General features: G+C 41.5%; 1 pseudogene across 1 annotated transcript; it reads left to right on the top strand.

Moving 5' to 3' along the window:
* The first annotated feature begins 3,018 nt into the window (after window positions 1-3,018).
* On the top strand, window positions 3,019-7,329 carry LOC145985903 (testis-specific serine/threonine-protein kinase 3 pseudogene; annotated as a pseudogene). Its single transcript, XR_014441464.1, has 2 exons — window positions 3,019-3,115; window positions 6,067-7,329. The product of XR_014441464.1 is annotated as a testis-specific serine/threonine-protein kinase 3 pseudogene (transcript).
* Window positions 7,330-7,708: the final 379 nt, after the last annotated feature.

Genomic DNA, 7,708 nt, shown 5'->3' with positions numbered 1-7,708 from the left:
TTTTTCCAAATTCACATTACCATTGTTTTATTATACTTTAATTAATTAATAATATTCATAATTAATTAATAATACTGATAATTGATTAACTAGTTTAATTACTACTAATAATACTACTAATGCAGCTGCTGTTACTACTAATATCACTACTATTATTAAGTAGTAGAGATCTACATAAATATATTTATGAAAGCAATAGGACAAAATTAATGTCTAGTCATTCGATTGTCAACAAATTCTTGGAGTTTTTTTTTGTTTCTTTGTTACGAAATAATTGTCTAGTCAATGGTTATTTATTTATGATAGTCCATAAAAACAATCAAATATACACTGCTCGCCATTAAAATTGCAACACCCAGAAGGAAATGAGATAGAAACACGAAACTTGGCAAATATGTAGTTCATAATAAGATAAGAAAATGATTACAGTTAGAGCTCGGTGGTGTGACATGTGACACGTAGAACATGGTTGCATAACCCCAAGGAGCTAGTAGCGTGTACAGCCTCCACGGGCGGCAATAACTGCTGCAACACGGCGAGGCATGGACAGAATGAGTCTATCGATGTCTGCTTGCGGTATGGCGTCCCAAGCGGCTACCACACGGTGCCAGAGGTCTTCAACATTACGTGCCGAAAACCTGTGTTGGGCCAGCCGGCGACCCACCATGGACCAGACATGTTCAATTGGTGACATATCTGGCGAACGTGCTGGCCAAGGAAGCAGGGGCACGTGGTTAGCTTCCATAAATGCGAGGACATTCCTTGCAACATGGGGCGCACGTTATCCTGTTGAAAAGTGGCATTATGCAGTGCATGGATTAATGGGACAGCAACAGGGGTGAGAACCTGTGTGATGTACCGTTGGCTGTTCAATGTCCCTTGAATGCGTACGAGACGCGAACGAACATCTATGGCGATGGCACCCCATACCATGATACGCAATGAAGGCCCTGTGTGATGATGCATGATGCAGGCGTCATGAAGCATAGTGCCACGGTGCTGCCACACGCGTGTACGTCCATCATGATGTTGTATACAGAAGCGGGATTAATCAGAGAACACTACAGCATTCCACTCCGCCATCCATGCACGACGGTCTTGGCACCATCTCAGACGCAAACGCCTATGCTCTAGCGTCAGAGGAATCCGCAACAGTGGGCACCGGGAAAAAATTCCCCGGTTCGCCAAACGACGAAGTACGGTTCGTGGGGACACTGGACGTTGTAAAACATCCCGTACTTCATGCGCAATCCTCGTTGACGTGGCCGTTCTGTCTGTAAGGGCCATGCGTATCAGACGTCTGTCCTCTCGTTCCGTCGTCCGACGCGGACGTTGTGAACCTCTACGTCGCTCTACAGTGCCTTCCTGGACCCACTGGTTCCATACACGGATCACTGTGGATGCATTCCGTCCTACACGGGCACCGATCTCACCGTAGGATAATCCGCATTCACGGTATGCAACAATTCGGCCGCGATCGAACTGGGAAACCTGCTGGAATCTCTGCCGTATTCGACGACGTTGCATTGCTGACCGATTTTAACACACTACACTCACGACCATGCACTTTCACTGCTCTTCTGCACCTATCTGACCTGCTACAGGTACCACTTACCAGATGGCGTGGCAAGCGCACATGACGCATGACGGCCTTGAACACCTAATCATTTCCTTCTGCACCTCTCCTCTACACACTGTGCACATTTCGTCCGATTCCGATTACGCCTTCTGGGTATTTCATTTTTAATGGCGAGCAGTTTATTAAATTAATTGAAATAATCAAAATATGAAACTCAGCCAAGGAGCCGCAGCATGGAGCCGCGCTGCTAGTCTAGTCTGACAACTTCGCGGGAGATCCCCGGAATTAGTTGGAATTAATCCAGCCTTGTCCCCGCACCCAGCATCATACGACAGTGGGTACCTGAGAGCAACCCTGGGGGGATAAATGCTGCCCGAGCATGGTGCTGATCACATCACCCGCAAAATGGCCGAGATTGAGAATGTGTGGAACTCCACCACACCACTACAAGTGCTTTCATGACACGGTGCTATATGCATGGGGGAATTTACATTACCTTTACCTATGGGAACTCACCCAGGAGATGAGGCAGGAGAATACATGTTGCTAAATTCCACTCCACTGAGTGTATGTTTTTGTTCAAAAGTAAGTTTATGGACATTCCAACACATTTATCACTTCTAGGTGATTCACAAAGCACTTCTTCAACATTATTGAACTTTGCGGCCGCTTAGATTGTTTAGACATATCGACGGATCCCAAACTACACTGTAAAGATTTATGAGAAACACGCCAATACCGCTCTCAAAATCTACTATGCACGGGCACTATAATTCACACCTGGTTGTCTCGTTGTCCTTACCAACAAAACATTTCACAATAGTTAAGCTTATTGTAGTTCGATTTCAGAAATTCAAATGTACCGCGCAAACAATGGAATGGTGGACTGGTGATCGTGTGTTCTTGTAGGGCGAGCATTTGTCTACATTAGCAGCTTACAACGAACCAAGAACTTTATTTATTTAAAGCTCATTGTTCACAGAAAAAAAATGCATGTTCTTTGAACATTCTTGCATCTGATGTACAAAACAACTTTTTTCTTTTAAATCATAGTTGCCCTCATACTTAATTTTCAAGAATTTGTGTTTATTTTCAAGGCATTCACTATTAAAGGTGCGTGTGTTTGAAATGTTGTGCTTTTCTCCATGCTGCATGGGAATAATAAAAAACAAATTATTATTATTATTAGTATTGTGAATATTATTATTATTAGTAGTAGTGTTTTTATTTTTATTACTGTTGCAGATCTTTGACTGTGATAAATTGGCCATTTTTTTTCCACAGCATTTTCGCATTTTCGATAATATTTCAAAAGCTCAAGGGGGGGTTAAACCCAGTAACCCTCCCTTGCGTACGCCATTGGTATATATGCACCTTTGTCTTTAGAGACAGCTTATTCTTTTCGCTGGTCTATTGTTTTTCAGTGCATGGACGTTACCTAGCAACAGGGTCCTCAAATACATTTTAGGTGATTAGATGCAAAATTTGTAGTACCGTGTAAAAATTCATGGTGATTTAATTTCAGAATCGTTCGAGGTAAGAAGATGTATAATTTCCCGAATATATTATGGGATAAATGGCTTTACCAAAATCAATAAGAAGTTCGTCTCATGACGGAAAACAATGCTCACTCAAAGATTGCACATGACACGATTTGTTCTTATCAAACCTATATCTAATGCAAATTCAGCAGGAAATGCTATTTAGTGTGTTTATTTTTATAATTGTATGCATACTGAACACTTTACGTTAGTGATAAACTTATACAACTTATTTTTAGGCATTAGAGAGAAACGGCGGGGTTTGTTCGCCAAACCCTGTTTTTCCTTCGTCATTTCCAACACTATTTAACTTGTGTGTACAATCTTGCCATTTCTAGAGATTCCCTAAATTATCTTATTACATCAAGTGCTTTTACACCTCTTAAAGGTTAAAGCCATCACGACGATGGGATGAATGGGACACTTTATGAATGAAGAATGGGGCCTGATGCCGTTCTTCCATTGATTTTTTTGGAAATTCAGTCAGGCTTTATCTGTATATATACACAACTAACTAACTAACTAACTAACTAACTCTCTAGCCTTCTTAAACCCGAAGGTTCGTGGCTGCAGCAACACAGGCCTTCTAACTGTCCCTATCTTGAGCAATATCAATATACTCTTTTCCATCCCTACCGTTTTCCTTTAGGTCCATCTCAACGTTGTCCCTCCATCTTCGTCGTGGCCTTCCTACAGGTCTGTATATATACATAAAAATATATTCTAAAATTTTCAATTTCTGTAGATTATTGACTCATGAGGGCCTTTCGAATAGCCCATCAAAATACAGTATTCTTTTACGATGAATTACACTACACCCTCGTTTATCTGAATCTGATGGGACAGAAGGGGAGAGTGGGGTCTATTTTAACAGTTTTGACAAATTGTGCTTTCTCTCTCAAACTATTGACATATGGAGCTTGAAAATTAGCATGCAAACACTTCAATATGTTGTTATTTATATTGTGCAGTTATGATCCCACTAACTTTAATGTGCTAAACATCAGTAACATTTTAAATATGTGTGACAAATGTCACAATTGACTCTTTCTCGGGGGTAAATGTAACACACTACAGCCACTACAGGGGCAAATGTAACATGTGAAGTGTACCTAAATTTTACAGAAATACAAAATATTTTTGTCATAAGTGGTAAGCACGCCTTTACCAACGTGAGAGACGTATTCTAGTGTATTTGAGGATTATTGTTATTGCTTCGAAATATTCATTTGTACTCAAGGAGCCATGGTTTTGACATCCGGTGAATGAACCTAAAGGTTCGGATACCACTTTAAAATATAGATCCAGTTCCGAAAGTGGACTTAAAACAAACTTTGAAAACATGCATCTTTCACGAGAATTCATTCCTCCTTGCCTCCCCGATGGCGCAGTGGTAGCGTCGTCGCCTTGTAATCAAGGGGTCCCGGGTTCGATACCCGTTGGAGGTTCATAATAGATCGGATCCCACTTTAAACTGTAGGTCAAGTCCCGATTAGCCTTACTGTTCATAACGTGGACTTAAAACAATAAATCAACAAACAAACAGAATGTAATATTTCAGGATGTTTGTACAATGTTTCATATTGCAATACAAGCGAATATTTTAAATGGGAAATACACAAGGGGCAATTATATCAGTGTTACAACTGTCCCAATTAAAAGTGTTACATTTGCCCCAACCTGACGCCATATTGTTTTTTGGCTTCCAGCTGCTAATTACGACATCATAAATTTATCATAACTATCTTAACAAATACATCAAATATTGGGTATTGTAATGATATATGAAAACCTTGATCAGACGACATCGAGAATCCACTATTAAAAAATAAAGGAGTGCTTTAGGTTTTTACAGACATGTTGAAATTTTGAAAAAATCCCATTAATATCCACAGTAATCACAACGTGGGCAATAACTCTACATATGTCACTCACAACTGACTTCTCCTTTTCACAGTTTTAGTAGTTTACGAAAATACCTCACGAGAAGAGCACAGCAGCGAATGTTACATTTGCCCCTTGTTACAATTGATCCCACTCTCCCCTTCCTGTTCCGGACAGTAATAAACTTGTACTGTACATTAAAAACATGCATACCGTATTTCACCACATAATCGTCGTATCCAGTTTTTTCAGTCCAAAAATTGGCTTGTAACATTTAATCGCGTAATCGTTGCAACGGTGCGTCAGACAACGAAACTAATGATAGCGACGCAGAATCTTCGGACACAAAGTTTTAAATGTTGTAAGTCCGTACTTCACAACAATTGTAGTAAATTTTCTCAAATGTAACATTTCGACTATAATGCACAAATCAATAACAACTTATGTGCTTTTTTTTCAGACCTGAGAAATGTTCGCTAAACTGTCAGGAAGAAATGATGTGTGTCAATTTAGAATATTCAATTTTTACGTATATTCACTAGTATTCAGTGCATCCTAATCTTGCACCAAAGACAGTTTACATGTAGTAATAAAGGATTTTTAAGTACCGGTAATACCGGCACATTTTTTTATTTTCAAATAAAAGCTTCACATAATGGTCGTTTGCCTCCCAAATTGGCATAAAATACAAATGACAAGCTATGCCACGTTGATTCCCATAATACCATTTTCCTCAGCACCCTTTATTGATATGTTTTGTTTTCATCGAAAAGTTTTCGTTCCGAAAATGCAGTAACCAAAACCAACTAACAAATTTTAAAAAAAGCAAAAAAAAAAACCAACAAAAAAACCCAGTTTTTATTAACAATTTTCCAGCGCTGTCAGATCGTCATTTTCACTGACGACGACTTTCCAATTTTGGATTGATGGCGTTGGATGTTCAAGTGCTCCTGTGAACACTATTACGATACCCCTATGCCCCTTTTCATGGGAAAACAGGAACATTAGGTACCCAATTGCAAGGAATATGCTGGAGTAATTTGATACGCTTTCTCTCTTCAGGTCATTTCCACCATATAGTATTTAAACCTCCGTGTTGAAACCAGCTGGCCATGCATTTCTAAGTGTAGTGCCCCGCAGAGTATCCAAATCAGCGAATGCGATGGAGATGCAAGCAAATAGCTGGCCCAGATGGGACAAGGGTGACCAACCTGCACAGATGGAGAGTCAACTGAGACCCAAGAACTCGGAGATGAATGCCCTGGAACAGAAAGGTTACGTGATCGGCAAGAAATTTGGGCAAGGGTCGTACACCACGGTTCACTTCGCAGAATACACAGATGCCACCAACCAAAAGAAAATGCGCCTGGCTTGTAAGATCTTTGATAAGGAAAAAGCTTCCAAGGACTTCCTGGAGAAGTTCTTTCCTCGGGAACTGCACATCCTGACGAAGATCGACAACCCCCACATAGTGCAGGTGCACAGCATCTTGCAGCGCGGGCCGCGAGTGTTCATTTTCATGCGTTTCGCAGATCACGGCAACCTGATGGATTTTATGATGAGGAACGGTGCTGTCTCCGAGCAGCAGGCTAAAGTGTGGTTCAGGCAGATGGTGAGAGGGTTGCAGTATCTGCACGACAAGAACATCGCACACAGGGACCTGAAATGCGAAAACATTTTGCTCTCGAGGAGGTTCAACGTGAAGCTAGCAGATTTCGGGTTCGCCCGTTTCTGCGACGACAACGAAGGCGGGAGGGTGTTGAGCCAAACGTACTGCAGTTCTGCAGCCTACGCTGCTCCCGAGGTGGTCGGCAGAACCCCGTACAATCCGAAACTGGCAGACGTCTGGTCGCTGGGAATTGTCCTCTTCATTATGCTGAATGCAACCATGCCCTTCAACGACTTCAACCTCCGGAAGCTGCTCAAGGACCAGATGAACCGCAACTGGGTATTCCGGCCGCACATCAAAGACCGTATCTCGACGTCCGCCAAACATTTGGTAACCCAGATTATCGAGCCGGACATCACACAGCGACTGAACCTGGAGCGGGTGGCGAGTCACGACTGGGTGAACTTTCGTCCCCGAGGTTCCCGCACGTCTCCTTTCCCACAGCCACTCACAGAAGTTCCTCACCTTTGATACAGCTTAGAAAAAAGTGACAAAGCACAACTCACCTCCACTTTCTTTCAAATGTTAGCATGAGATACACTGGAATAGTGGGAACCAAATGCTTGTCTTATACAATTTGGTTTTCGCTTCATAACTGCTTTGTAAAAGCAACATTTAGCATATGTACAAATAAAGAATTCTACTTTTGGCCTCAAAACAGACCTAGTAATACTTAAGTAGTAACATCCGCAAAATAACATACATGTTTTATTGATGTACTGCGATTATATTTTCTATTGGCTTTTGTGATACAGTTACAATAATTTTTGCTCCTTTCACTTGATGGCACTTACATGGTTATAGGCTTCGCCGATGGCGTAGTGATAACGTCGTCACCTTGTAATCAAAGCAGTGGCGGGCAGCTGCAAGTATGATGGGTAGTGCCAACGTGATAAAGCAATCGAAAAAAAAAACAACCTTTGTAATGCCCCCGCCCTCTCCTTGAGGTTGCCCCACTGGCCAATATGTTTATCCTCCTTTGGTAACGTGGAAAACAGTGTGTGTTTGAGGTAGGCACGTATCCAGGAATTCCTT

This window comes from Lepisma saccharinum, chromosome 3 (genome assembly GCF_977018435.1).
Source record: "Lepisma saccharinum chromosome 3, izLepSacc3.1, whole genome shotgun sequence".
Taxonomy (NCBI): Eukaryota; Metazoa; Arthropoda; class Insecta; order Zygentoma; family Lepismatidae; genus Lepisma; species Lepisma saccharinum.
Note: the sequence above shows the minus strand (reverse complement) of the source record. Positions and strands in the feature narration are given on the sequence as shown.